Source organism: Scyliorhinus torazame, chromosome 21 (genome assembly GCF_047496885.1).
Source record: "Scyliorhinus torazame isolate Kashiwa2021f chromosome 21, sScyTor2.1, whole genome shotgun sequence".
Classification (NCBI taxonomy): Eukaryota; Metazoa; Chordata; class Chondrichthyes; order Carcharhiniformes; family Scyliorhinidae; genus Scyliorhinus; species Scyliorhinus torazame.
Window position 1 is genome coordinate 101822711 of NC_092727.1, and position 14922 is coordinate 101837632.

Sequence of the window (14922 nt, forward strand, 5' to 3'; positions counted from 1 at the left end):
ACAGCATCATGAGTATCATAATTACATTAACTAAGGCTATTCAGTATACCATGCCTCTCTTGGTATATTGGATCTAATCCAATTTTCCTCACAGCCTCCCTACTCAGTTCTCATTCCCTGCAGTATTTTCAAGTCTTCATCCAAGTTCTTCTGAAATATCTTCTTGCGGTAATACATTTTATATTCTAATCAGCCTTCTCCGTACAACAGGCAGACTGGAGCAGGAACACGGTCTAGTTTGAAGCAGACACTCCCCTCCCAGCTCAGCCAAAAATCGGTCATGTTTTCCTTCTCTCAGTGGGTGACTGAGTTACACTTGTCTGCCTCTGCCTCACCCATGCACCTACATCCCAAACCCTCTCAGAAGTCACGTTGGAAATGCTTTGTGCGGTTAAAGGGCATTTTGGGCTCACTATCTGCCCTTCTGTTGGTTGTAAACAAGCAGCCAGTGATGAGAGATATCCCATGGGAGCCTCCTCCCAACAGCCGCTGTTGGTGCCTTGGATGAGGGGAGCTCAAATCCCCAGAAGCCCAACATTTTGGGTGCGATTTAACCAAATTGGAACAGATTTCTGGGATGAGCGTGTTTAGCCGGGTGATTCCCAACGCCCGCCGCGCCAAGAAACACCATGCTATTTACCGGGACTCTAGTTTGATTCGGGGCCTCAGTGAGGAACTCCCTGATGAGGCTGCACTTAGTCCCGTTTCCTGCACTGAGGAGCTCCGCTTGCCTAAGCTCCTCAGTGCAGGGAAAGAACTATCGACATCCTCCCTCCCTCCACCTGATGCAACCACCAAACCCCCCCAAAGCTTGAATTTGCCCATGAGGGGATCTCCGCACCGCCCCACACCCCACAGCACAGAGCACCCCTGGCCTCGATCCTCGGCGTTGGAAAAATGCCAGCCGGGACCCTGGCAGTGCCTCTCCCAGTACTACCTGAGAACCTTAGTGCCAGGCTGGCACACAGGTGGTCCTTCCACGGTGCTGGAAGTGCCAGGGCATCCAGGTGCCACCCTGCCTGGAGGGGAAGAATCTGGGGCCTCCGATCCCCACGAGTGCCGTTCCGTCTGGTCCCCGTTTGTAGAGAGCAGCACTGACAGTGATTCAAGGCCGGAATTGAACAGGGGTCCCTGGCGCTGTGAGGCAGCAGTGCTAACCAGTGTGCCACCACGCCGCCCTCAATGATTTGCAAGTGCTCATAAATCACTTCAAACACAATTGGCAGTATTTTCAGGGCCCATTGACAACAAGTTGGGATACGAGACGGCTGGTAAAGTAACGGAGGATGATGTCAGGAGGAGGTACCTGACATCTTCCTGCCAGCGTGCCATTATGCCATCAACAGGGAAATTGGCAAATCGGCTGCCAAATGAGCTACCTAAGTACGGGTCGGTTCCTGCCCTCATCGGCATTTTGTCCAGATTGGGAAGACTTGCCATGACATGAGGAGACTTTTGCGTGAAACCTGGTGACCTCCCAGCAGGTTCTGATGAGGGTGGTCTTTTATGGGAATTCCATAGCCCACAATGGGACCCCTGGTATCAATGACCACTCTCGTTGCAATGATGCTGCCAGTGCTCAGCAGTTCCCATGTCCCCAATCGTTAGGGCTTGACTGTCTGTCCATCCCCCCCACCCCCACCCCCTCTCCTCCAACTCCACTTTTCTGTTCAAGGGCGCCTGCTACTGGGATGGCTTCTCCTACAGATGCAGTCTCAATAATGGCCACTTAGTTGGCTGCTCCTGGCAAAATGCTCCCCTGCCTGTTCTTGGCCCTGGAGGCAGGACTTTTGCCTTCCTGACAAATTTTAGTCTCATTATATCCAATTTCCCAATGAATATCAATCAGTTTGATTAGATCTTCCTACTTAGCAACATAAAATCAGTAAACAAATGGCTTGTAACTCATGCATTTTATATTGATACATCAGTTCAGTGAGTCTCACATTTTGTGGGTTAACAGTTAAAGAAATATTTAAATTATTTTAATATACCTCACATGCAAGGTCAAAAAGTGATTGAATAAGCGTTGGTATTTGAAATTGGAACTTTGGATCAAATGACACCACTGATGCTTTTCTCATTTATTGTATTATTGGCTTCCTATCCTAGCAACAGATCAAATGTCTTCAATGGAAATACATTCTGAATTCCTAATAAACTGCATGAACTAATCTGCTGGAGTCTTTTCAGGATTTAATGAGATAAACTTGGCATTCAGGCTTTGTTTGTTTGGAGGAAATGTGGATGTCTGTTTCTCTCTATAAATTATCAAAAAGGGTTGGCCAGAAACCGTTTTGGCTGATCTCCAACATGCAGATCAGGCTACATCAAATGCCATTATTGTTTCGAACAATGGGTTATACTTGTGAAACCTGTGAGGAAGTAATGGAGAGGAAATTTTACATCACTGTTATTTCTTGGATTTGTTTAGTTTGTTGACCCCTTGATTAATGATGGAGCAGATTATATCTTTCTATTTTCTACTGCTGTCTTTGAGGTGTTTTGCCAAATCCATAATATTGGACAGTGTCATCCCTCAGGATTTCTTGACAAGGCGACTGTTTCCCCCCTCCTCACGTGGGGTGAAATGTTATAGCCCTGTTTTGGTTGGAGGGGAGGGGGGAGCATGGTGGGGGAGGGGCTGCTGTAAGACGTGGTGGGCCGTTCATAAGCCCATTGACTTCGGCAGGACGGTGAAATCCCACCAGCAGGAGGGGCCGTAAAATTCTGCCCATGAAGTGTTGACTCATTTTGAGTTCCATGAGTGCTGGTAATCTTACAGTAAGATATATACGTGGCTATCATTGTGACTCACTGTTGATTATGATATAATTGATGAACCTTGACTTCAATTGTTCGGTTAGACCTAGTTAGTGCATTGTGGTGGTAGGAGTGTCATATTATACGTGAAAAGGTGATAGTGCCCCTGGAGAAATCTTACCTTGTAAGGTACAGACGGTACTTTGATGAGCTTTAGATGGTAATAACTTTTGTGAACAAACTACATTTAGATTTTTTAATTTGCCAATTGATAAAAATTCAACACAGCTTTGGGTGCACTTTTTTCAATACATTCAGTGAGTTCTGATATTTGTATTCTTTTATGACATGTGGTTATGTTAACTAATTGCTCTGGATGTTTTTGTTACACATTGAGAGGAAGTTTTGAAAATCGTAACTGTATTTATAAAGAATGAACTACATACATGTACATAGAGGAAACATAGATGGGCAGAAGTTCCAGGATGGCGAGATTCCTTGAGAGTTGCTGACAAACCTGTACCCAGCTAATAATTGAGGCTGGGCGGGAAAATGCCCTTAAATAGCAATCAAATCAGGCAATCAAACGGTGGCGCAGTGCGTTAGCCCTCACGGTGCCGAGGTTCCAAGTTCGATCCCGACTCTGGGTCACTGTCCATATGGAGTTTGCACATTCTTCCCGTGTTTGCGTGAGTTTCGCCCCCACAACCCAAAGATGTGCAGGCTAGGTGGATTGGCCACGCTAAAATTGGCCCTTAATTGGAAAAAATGAATTGTGCACTCTAAAATTTTTTTTAAATAGCAATCAAATGGCTACGTTTGGATCTTAATAGGGGAAAGAGTGGGTTTCCCGCCTGAGGCCCTGCCTGCCCCACCGTGAAATTACATCTGGGCCGGAGTGGGCATAATCCTGGAGGGAATCCTATCCGTGGAATTTTAACCCCCCCCCCCCCCCTCCCCCTCCTCCCCCTCCCCCTCCACTACCCTCACGCCTCAGAGCCTGCCTGGGGGGAGCTTAAAATTCTGCCCATGACTTCCTTGTCAGTGCTAGTTTGAAATGAAGCTTCCGGTCACCTGTCCCATTATTTCCTTATGTGGCTTGTTGTCAAATTTTGTTCCTTGTGAAGCACCTTGGGACATTTTACTATGCTGAAGGTGTGTTACATGAATGCAAGTTGTTGTTATGGATCCATTGTTACTTACCTAATCATCAATTCATTCAAATGAATGATTGTTGCTTGCATTTAGGATCATTATTGAATCTTTTGATTCAGCTTGACCAGTAATTGGATTCTATCCCACTAATTAAATCCAGTCAAAATCGAGTCACTGTTAGTAACTTGTTAGACCTTGAATTCCCCGGTTCAATACGGCACCTGCCTAATTATCTCCTCAGCGGAACACAGGCTATATAGTCAATAATTCGGGCCAGAATTTTCCAGCCACGTCCCCCCCATTCCCCGTCTGCAGGGGCGCCGGTGAGCCATTGAAATCTCCGTTCAGGTCGGCAGGATTGAAACATCTCGCCGCCGGCATGAAGGGCTAGAAATCTCTGTTCCGCTATCTAACTAGAATCCCACTGCAGATGTGAAGCAGCCAAGCCAAATGTGCTCCAGAATGCATAAATCCACCATGTCCATTACCCCCGCATTAACTTTCAGCCTTTCCCCCTCGGAGGGATTGCACCGTCAGAGATTTTCTGCTGCTAATCCTGAGGATAAAGCTACCATCCCGAGAAAGGAGCATGCTATCGTTGAGGCGGCATGCCACAAACTGCGTTGCACAGACACACAGCACTGTGGTTAAGCAGGATGAGTGAGCTTCAGATTGGTCAGATTGAAAAATTAGATATCCCTGTGAAAACACAGTATGGAAAAGCGTGATAATGATCATTGCCCGTATAATCCATGCAGTGTTATGAAATGTATAACTGAACGTCAACAGTTTTGAGATATTTATCAGGTGTTACATGCGCTTGGAAGTGACAGATATCATAACACCTGCTGTCATACTAAAGTGCTTTATTATTAAAACATTCTATTTGATGTTTGCAATATTGGGGCTCCAGTGAATTTTGTGAAGAAATTTCTGGTATGATCCACGCACACAGACATCAATAAATGGATAAGCAAAATGATCGATCAACATTTACAATCGCGGGTAGTAGTTTTTGTTACATAAAAAATTAAATTGAGAAGAAAGTATAAAGTATAAATTTGAAGAGAATCTATATGGTGAAAAGGCAATGGGGGTCTTGGTTACAGGCTGGAGAGCCGGCAAGAATGACCTGTTGTACAGCAGACCCTCCGTAATTGGCCTCATCAAGGGCGGGATTCTCCGAGCCTCCGCCCCAAATTCGCGATCGGCATGGGGGCGGAGAATGGGCGTCGACATCGAAATCCAGCGCGACACTGCTCCCGCGATTCTCCGGGCCCAGGAGAATCGCTGCGAATCGCGCCAACGCAGTCTATGCGGCGCGGGTAGGGGGTCATTGACAGTGGCCCCTGTGGCGATTCTCCGAGTGTAACTGGCCGAGTTCCCGACGGCGTGGTTCTCTCATGGTCCCAGCCATCGGGAACTCGGTGTGGCGGCTGTGGACTCAGTCCGCGGCCGCCTTGGTGGAGGGGTCCTTCACCGGGGGGTCCTCACAGATGGCCAGGCTATCGATTGGGGGCCACCGATCCGCAGACACGCGCAATCTCGGGGGGGGGGGGGTTCTATCTTTTTGGTGCTGGTCCGCGGTCTGAGTCCGGCAGTCGCACGGGGCGGCCTCCGCATGCCTCCGCCGTGTGCATGCGCGGACCCCGACCGGAAGTACAGGGCCCCGTACCGGCAGCCAGAGCTGTAAGGACTACTCCGGGGCCCCACGTAGGAGAGTCACTCTGCACTTTTTTCAGGAAAGATCCACAGACCCTTAAAAGTGGCAGCACAGGTGGAAATGGTGGTCAAGAAGGCATATCGCACGCTTGCCTTCATAGGACGAGGCATTGAGTATAAAAGCTCGAAAATTTTGTTACAATTATATAGAACGTTGGTAAGGCCACATTTGGAACACTGTGTCCAATTCTGGTCACCGCACTACCAGAAGGACGTGGAGGCTTTAGAGGGAGTACAGAAAAGGTTTACCAGGATGTTGCCTGGTATGGAGGGTATTAGCTATGAGGAGAGATTGAAAAAACTGGGATTGTTCTCCCTAGAGAGATGGAGGCTGAGGAGCGACCTGATAGAAGTTAAAAAAATTATTAGGGGTATAGATAGGGTGAACAGTTGGAGGCTTTTTCCCAAGGTGGAAATGACAATTACAAGGGGGCACAAGTTCAAGGTGAGGGGGGAAAGGTTCAGTGGAGATGTGCGGGGGAAATTTTTTACATAGAGGATGGTGGTGGCCTGGAATGCACTGCCAAGTGAGGTGGTTGAGGCAGATATGTTAGCGACCTTTAAGACTTATCTGGATAGGCACATGAACAGATGGGGTATAGAAGGATACAGGTGGTTGGTCTAGATAGGACACATGATCGGCGCAGGCTTGGAGGGTCGAAGGGGCTGTTCCTGTGCTGTATTGTTATTTGTTCTTTGTTCTAACAGTCAGTCAGTCATGCAGTCATAAACAAAGGGAAAACTGGAGTACAGAAAAGGGGCGGGATTCTCCCCTACCCGGCGGGGCGGGGGGTCCCGGCGGGATGGAGTGACGTGAATCACTCTGGCGCCGCACCTTTAGGGGCCAAGGCCTCACCTTTAGGGGCTAGGCCTGCGCCGGAGTGGTTGCCGTCCCGCCGGCTGGCGTGGAAGGCCTTTGCCGCCAGTGCTAACCGGCGCTTGCTCGGGGTCTCAAGATACGGGGGTTAGATCCCGCGCCTTGTGTACCGCGGAGGCTATGGCCGACGCGGAGGGGAAAAAGTGCCCCCACGGCACAGGCCCGCCCGTGGATCGGTTGGCCCCGATCGCGGGCCAGGCCACCGCGGGGGCACCCCCCAGGGCCATATCGCCCCGCTCGCGCCGCCTGGTCCCACCAGTAAGGGAGGTGGTTTAATTCACGCCGGCGGGACCGGCATTACAGCAGCGGAACTTCGGCCCATCGCGGGCCGGAGAATCGCCGGGGGGGCCCGCCGACCGGCGCAGCACGATTCCCGACCCTGCCGAATCTCCGGTGCCGAAGAATTCGGCGGCCGGCGGGGACGGGATTCACGCAACCCCCCCGGAGATTCTCCGACCCGGCGGGGGCGGGGGGGGGGGGGGGGGGGGGGGCGGTCCGAGAAAAAGGTATCTAATTGTTCAGAAATTAGTCAGTGGCTCAAGAGGACAGCACTGTCACTTTTAATTTCTGAAGGCTTGATGGCGCTGCTGTGGGAGGAGCACTCAAAGGTCGTAGCCATCATCCAGTTGAAGCGGTAATATCTGCTGCACGAAGAGTGATGACCAACTGAGTCAGCAGAGTCACTCAGATACCATATCTAGCTGCAACTAAGAAAGACATTTGCTGGTATTGGGCAAGGCCCCGTGTTCTGATCACTTTTGGTCACATCTTATTGGGCCTGACAAGACTGATACAAATCTAATTCCGAATATACCACAGCACAGGAAAAACTTGGTCTGTCACACCTTGGTTGAAAACTGCACATTTCTGAGAATTATCATTTTGAGCATTGCACATTTCGCATACATTCTTTCAACATGGGTTCATGCCATGTTTTTCTTGAAGGTGGAGATAGCAGCTGAACAGCAATAAAACAATGATGAAGGATTTCCCAATGGAGTTAGCAACTATGGGTACAGAGCATAATCCAGCTCTCCCATGACCCATCTACCAAATCTCCTTCAAATAAAACAGGCAACATGCATTACGGGCACGATCTAATGGCCGCGCCACACCCAACTCGGGACGTGGCGCGGTCGATGAATTTCGCGAGAGGCCTCTCGCAAGATTTACCAGGCTCGCTCCACCTCACGAGATTTAATAGGATCTCACAAGACATGGCGATCGGGATCCTGCCCACAATGGGCGGGGCACACATCAATATACACTCACCGGAGGTACACAAAGTGCGGTATCTAACCCCCGTATCTCGAGTCCCCGAGCGAGCGCTGGTTAACACTGGTCTCCACCAATGTGTACCAGGCATATCGGCATTTGGGGTGGGGGGGTTCTCCCAGGTAATCGGGGGACCCTGTGTGGTCAGGATCTGGCGCCTCGATCTCTTCCTCTATTGGTGAGTGGAGCTCGTTAGTGCAGGAAATGGGATTGAGGCCTTGGTAGGGGGGTGTTCATCGCCGAGGCCCAGAAATGAAGCAGAGGCCCTTTTGATAGCAGAGTCGTTGTTGGCACTGTAAGTGCCGGAAGCACCCTGCTAAACGCACTCAAAATGGCACTCTGTTTGATTTCTGTTAAATCACGCACTATGTGTATGCAGAATGAAATTATCATGGTTACTTCCTGCATATCAAACACTGGCCAGTTTGAGGATGTTTCTGTGGTTAGAGAACACCCGAAAATTAATCAAATGCAAACCCTTTCTCATCTTGAACAGGGTTGACATTGGTGCATGATTGGTGCATTGACGATGTCCACGTGGGCACCATATGTGATTCATTGCACTTGAGGAACGCTGCCAATTCGTGAAAACTGTGTATCCTGTCCAGCTGATATCCCCTGACCACAGAAGAAGTTATGAAGGTGTTGAAGCTTGCAAACAAAGTGGCTGTCGTCTCCCTGACATGTGTGCAAAGCAGACTGTCTGACATCACTTGGGTGGCTTGGAAGGATGCGGTTGCATGAAAGCTTCATGTTGTGGTAACAGTCACTTTTAAGGAAAGACCCAACTCTGATCCAGATGTTCCGTGCTCATCATTGTGTGGCATATGATACAACTCTGTAACAGTCTATGTCGTGGACAGGGGTGAATGCATCCAGGTGCTGCTTCCAGGATGGTACTGGGTGTGGACAAATGACCTCAAGGTCTTTGAACCTCAGGCTCCTCGTAAACTGCTCTTTCTTGTCCCAATCATAGAATGTGCACTGAAACTATTGAGTGTAGGGAGGGAAGCTGGAAATCCACTTCCCTCTGGTAAACTGCCCACTAAGTATATGGGGCAGGATTCTGCCATTCGGCGGCAGAGTGTCCACGCCTTTGGAAACGCCGTCACGCTTCACCCGGCCTGAACGGGCCGCTGGAAGTACCGATTCTGGCCCCTACAGGGGGCCAGCATGGCGCTGGATCAGTTCACGCCGCTCCAGCCGCCCATTCCAGCGCGAACTGTACGCCGCAGGATCCGCGCATGCGCGGTGGCCTCCCTCAATGCGCCAGCCCTGGCGCAATATGTCGTTGGAGTTCAGAGACCGGCGCGTAAGAAAATAGGCCCGGGTAGCGCGAGAGGCCGACCTGCCGATCAGTGGGCACCGATCGCGGGCCAGCACCCATCGGAGGCCCCACCTCGGGTTGGAGCGCCCCCCCCCCCCACCCCAGGCCGCCCCCCCGACCCAACGTGCAGAATTCCCGCCGGCTGAGACCAGGGGCGTCATTCTCCGACCCCCCGCCGGGTCGGAGAATCGCCGGGGGCTGGCGTGAATCCCGCCCCCGCCGGTTGCCGAAGTCTCCGGCACCGGAGATTCAGCGGGGGCGGGAATCGCGCCGCACCGGTTGGCGGGCCCCCCCGCTCGATTCTCCGGCCCGCATGGGCCAAAGTCCCGCCAATAAATTGCCTGTCCCGCCAGCGTGGATTAAACCACCTTTTGAACGGCGGGACAAGGCGGCGTGGGCGGGCTCCAGGGTCCGGGGGGGGCGCAGGGCGATCTGGCCCCGGGGGGATGCCCCCACAGTGGCCTGGCCCGCGATTGGGGCCCACCGATCTGCGGGCGGGCCTGTGCCGTGGGGGCACTCTTTCCCTTCTGCCTCCGCCACGGTCTCCACCATGGCGGAGGTGGAAGAGACTCCCTCCTACTGCGCATGCGTGGGAAACTGTCAGCAGCCGCTGACGCTCCCGCGCATGCGCCGCCCGGGGATGTCATTTCCGCGCCAGCTGGCGGGGCAACAAAGGCCGTTTCCGCCAGCTGGCGGGGCGGAAATCCCTCCGGCGCTGGCCTAGCCCCTCAATGTTGGGGCTCGGCCCCCAAAGATGCGGAGCATTCCGCACCTTTGGGGCGGCGCGATGCCCGTCTGATTGGCGTTGTTTTGGGCGCCAGTCGGCGGACATCGCGCCATTTCGGGAGAATTTCGGCCCAGGTGTGGACGGCGCCGGTGGGTCTCTGCCTTTTTAGAGCGGCTGCTCGGCCCATCCGGGCTGGAGAATCAGCGGCCCGGCCGCGTAGGGCGGCCCGTGACTGGTGCCGCACCATATGGCGCCGATTCTCCACTCCTCAGAGAATTGCGTGCCAGCGTCGGGGCAGTGTGGCGCGGTTGCAGGGATTCTCCGGCCTGGCAAGGGGGCTGGGAGAATCCCGCCCATGGGGTTTTGGCAGTAACAGCGATCTGGCTTCAGGAAGGGCAAGACTGGGTGTGAAATATTCGTAAATACAAGGGGCGGGATTCTCCGACCCGCCGAGGGTCGGCGTAAACCCCGTCCCGCTGCCCCGCGATATTCCCTGGCCCCTCAAAAATCCCATTGTCGTGAATCGCGCCGCGCACTTCGGAGAATGTCGAGGACCGGCGCAATGCAACGGGCCCTGGGAGATATGGGGAAAGTGGGCTATAGGGGATATGGAGGAAGGGGAATATAGGGGAAGGGGGATATGAAGGATATGGGGGAAGGGGGCTACGGGGGATTTGGGGGAAGGGGGATATGGGGGAAGGGGGATATGTGGGATATGGGGGAAGGGGGCTATGGAGGATATGGGGAAGGGAGATATGGGGGAAGGGGGCTATGGGGGATATGGAGGAAGGGGGATATGGGGTATGGGGGAAGGGGGATATGGGGGAAGGGGGATATGGGGAAGGGGGATATGGGGGAAGGGGGTATGGGGGAAGGGTGACATGGGGAATATGGGGGAAGGGGATATGGGGGAAGGGGATAAGGGGATATGGGGGAAGGGGAAAGGGGGCAGGCAGTGGGGGGTCTCACTTGGTCGTGTGCCCCCGACATCTGCATCCACAACCTCCCAGTCCTCGGGTCCACCTGCAAGTTCCAGGGCCCTCTCCTCGTGGATGGTGAGTGGTTGCAGTTCGGGTGGACCCCCTCCGGTCCTGTCACGCTCCCGTTGTTGTAAGCGCGCTTCTCCTGTGGGGGCCGGGAGGGTGGCAGGGATAAAGGGCAACGGTGTTCGGCAGACATATACATGCAGACCAGCGGTTGTGTGTATGTTGGCAGAGGTTCACAACCCATCCTGCCACTGCAGCCTGAATGTGTGGGTGCAGCCATGTCGGTTGCACGTAGGGCTGCGCCGTCCATCGGAGGTTGAGGGGGTGGGGGTACTCACCCTGGCTGCCCCGACAAGGTCATTGATCTTCTTGTGACACTGGATGCCTGTCCTTGCTGTCATTGCCACGGCGCTGACGGCCTCTGCCACCTCCCTCCACAGGCGGCGGCTGAGGCGTGGCGCGACCCTGCGGCCGTGTCCGGGATACAGGGCCTCCCTCCTCTGCTCCACTGCGTCCAGGAGCCCCTCGAAGTCCAGCTCCTGGAACCGCGGTGCTGTGTGCCGGGCGGCCATTTTGACGGGTTTCTGGAGGGGGGGGCCGTCTTTTGTGCTGCGGCGCGGGGGTGGGCATCTTTTGTGCTCTGACGCCACGTGGCACTTGCGTTCATGATAGGTGACGCCGTCGCGAATGGCGTCACGCCACAGCTAGCCCATTCTGGGCCGGAGAATTCGCGACGTTTCGGGGGGCCCGACGCTGGAGTGATTCGCGCCGTTTTTGGCACTGGGTTCGGGCCATCGCGCGATTCACGGCGAATGCCGCCCACGGTGTTCAGAAAAGACAGAAAAGAAAGGAAAGGAGATGGGGTGGTGGTATTGGTTAAAGGAACCATTGAAGTGATGGATAAAAAGAATGGCCCAGAGGGGTCATGGACAGAATCAATTTAGCTAGAGATAAGGGTCAAAAAGGGTGCAATGACATTGCTCTATGTAGCCTATAGTCTGCTCACTAGTGAGAAAGAGGTAGAAGAACAAATCTGCACAGTCAAGGTTTATTCTCTCAAAAGGGAAAGGTAGGGCAAGTGAAAAAACACACTGGAGAAGCAAAACGGGATTGTGAGAAAAGAATGGGAGCCAAAATAAAGGGGCATTCCAAAGTCTTCTCCAGGCATATAAATAGTAAAAGGCTGGCAAAAGGAAGGAGTATGGAGCTAAAAAGGAATTGCATATGAAGCAGGGGGCATGGCTGAGGTATAAAATGAATACATTGCATCCGTCTTTACCAAGGTGGTAAGTGCCACCCAGGACATGGTGACAGTCAAGGGTAATCTGCCCCGAAAAGGGTTAAGAATTGATAAGGAGGAATTGTTGAATACACTGTTGGTACTGAAAGCTGACAAAGCACCAAATGAGATGCATGCAAGGATAGTCAAAGAAATGAGAATGGAAATTGCAGGGGTGCTGGCCATAATCTTACAATTCTCCCTCGGCTCAGGGGAGGTGCCAGAGGACTGGAGAATTGCAAACATCATGCCCTTGTTGAAAAAAGTTTGCAAGGATAAACCCAGCAGCTACAAACCAGTCCGTTTAATTTCAGTGGTGGACAAGCTTCGAGAAACAATTATCCAGGATAAAAATAGGAGCTACCTGGAAAAATGTGATTTGATTAGAAAGCGACGGCATGGATTTCTAAAGGAGAAACCATGCTAACTGACTGGCTGGTCTTTTTTGAAGGGATAACCGAAAGGGTCAGTGAGAGTAATACTGTTTATGTGGTGTACATGGACTTTCAAAAGGCATTTGATATAGTGAAACACAACAGACTTGTGAGACTTGTTACAACTCATGGAAGAAAAGGTACAGTGGCAACATGGATACAGGATTGGCTGAATAATAGGAAGCAAAGAGGAATGGTCAATGGATATTTTTTGGAATGGAGGAAGGTTTGTAGTCGAGTTACCCAACGGTCCATATTGGGACCATTGCTGTTCATGGTATATTTTAATGATCTGGGGCGAAATTCTCCCCCAATGGCGCGATGTCCGCCGACTGGCGCCAAAAACGGCGCCAATCAGACAGGCATCGAGCTGGCCCAAAGGTGCGGAATGCTCTGCATCTTTGGGGGCCGAGCCCCAACATTGAGGGGCTAGGCCGGCGGCGCTGGAGGGATTTCCGCCCCGCCAGCTGGCGGAAGTGGCGTTTGTTGCCCCACCAGCTGGCGGAAATGGCGTTTGGTGCCCCGCCAGCTGGCGCGGAAATGCGGCGCATGCGCGGGAGCGTCAGTGGCCGCCGACAGTTTCCCGCGCATGCGCAGTGGGGAGAGTCACTTCCACCTCCGCCATGGTGGAGGCCGTGGCGGAGGTGGAAGGGAAAGAGTGCCCCCATGGCACAGGCCCGCCCGCGGATCGGTGGGCCCCGATCGCGGGCCAGGCCACCGTGGGGGCACCCCCCCGGGGTCAGATCGCCCCGCGCCCCCCCCAGGACCCCAGAGCCCGCCCACGCCGCCTGGTCCCGCCGGTAAATACCAGCTTTGATTTACGCCGGCGGGACAGGCAATTTCTGGGCGGGACTTTGGCCCATCCGGGCCGGAGAATTGAGCGGGGGGTCCCGCCAACCAGCCCGGCCTGATTCCCGCCCCCGTCCAATCTCCGGTACTGGAGACTTCGGCGGGGGCGGGGGCGGGATTCACGGCAGCCAACGGCCATTCTCCGACCCGGCGGGGGGTCGGAGAATGACGCCCCTGGATCTTGGTGTGCAGGTGGCAATTTCAAATTTTGCAGATTTAACAAAACTTGGAAGTATTGTAAACTGTGAGGAAGGCAGTGTAGAACCTCAAAAGGACATAGACAAGTTGGTGGATTGGGCAGATAGGTGGCCGATTAAGTTCAATGCGGAGAAGTGTGAGTTGATGCATTTTGGGAGCAAGAACATGGAGAGACAATATAAAATTAGGGGTCAATTCTTAAGGGGGTGCAGTGGCACCTGGGTGTATATGTGCATAGATCATTGAAGGTGACAGGCCAGATGGAGAGACCAGTTAATAAAGTCTCCAGTATCCTGGGCTTCATTAATCAGGACATGGAGTACAAGAGCAAGAATGGTATGCTGAACTTATTCAAGACACTAGTTAGGCCTCAGCTGGAATATTGTGTACAAATCTTGGCACCACACTATAGGAAAGCTGTGAATGCATTGGAAAGAGTGCAGTAGAGATTTACAGGAATGTTTCCAGGGATGAGAAACTTCAGTTGCGAGTAGGTAAGGAGAAATTTCTCCCTCTCGTAAATGGATCAAGAATGAGATGGCACAGAAAGTGATTTGCAACAAAAGCAATCATGATGAGAGAAAAAAAACTTTCACCCAGCGAGTGGTTTGGGGCTGGAATGCCCTGACTGGAAGTTTGATGGAGGGAGTATAAATTGAGGCGCTCAAGAGGGCATTAAATGATTATTTGAATAGACAGCATGCAACGGTACAGAGAAAATGTATGGGACTGGCACTAAATCAAAATGCTCAATTGGAGAGCTGGTGCAGATACGATGGGACAAGAGGCCTCTTTCTGCACCCAAAAATTCTGCAATTCTGTAAAGTTCCTTGAGGGGCTTGGGAAGATCATTTTCAAATCGCAGGTTGGCAAACCCAAGCAGTCTGGTGCAGTTAGCTGCTGGGCACAATGTCGGGAGTCATGATTGTGCTGAACTAAAGTTTTTCGAGAAAGGGTTTATTTTCTCAGACCTGGGGCGAAATTCTCCGACGCCCCGCCGGGTCGGAGAATCGCCGGGGGCTGGCGTGAATCCCGCCCCCGCCGGTTGCCGAAGTCTCCGGCACCGGATATTCGGCGGGGGCGGGAATCGGGCCGCGCCGGTTGGCGGGCCCCCCCCGCTCGATTCTCCGGCCCGGATGGGCCGAAGTCCCGCCGCTAAAATGCCTGTCCCGCTTGCGTAAATTAAACCACCTACCTTACCGGCGGGACAAGGCGGCGCGGGCGGGCTCCGGGGTCCTGGGGGGGGCACGGGGCGATCTGGCCCTGGGGGGTGCCCCCACGGTGGCCTGGCCCGCGATCGGGGCCCACTGATCCGCGGGCGGGCCTGTGC

At 52.9% G+C, this 14922-nt stretch overlaps 2 long non-coding RNA genes across 2 annotated transcripts in view; one reads left to right on the plus strand and one right to left on the minus strand.

Moving 5' to 3' along the window:
• The window catches only part of LOC140398022 (uncharacterized), a 196718-nt gene that overhangs the window by 74140 nt on the left and 107656 nt on the right, over positions 1 to 14922 (minus strand). The window lies entirely within an intron of this gene.
• LOC140398021 (uncharacterized) overlaps positions 2924 to 14922 on the plus strand; it is a 73053-nt gene continuing 61054 nt past the window's right edge. Inside the window, exon 1 of the long non-coding RNA XR_011937385.1 lies at positions 2924 to 2983. This is a non-coding gene — a long non-coding RNA (uncharacterized lncRNA). The remainder of the gene's footprint in view (positions 2984 to 14922) is intronic.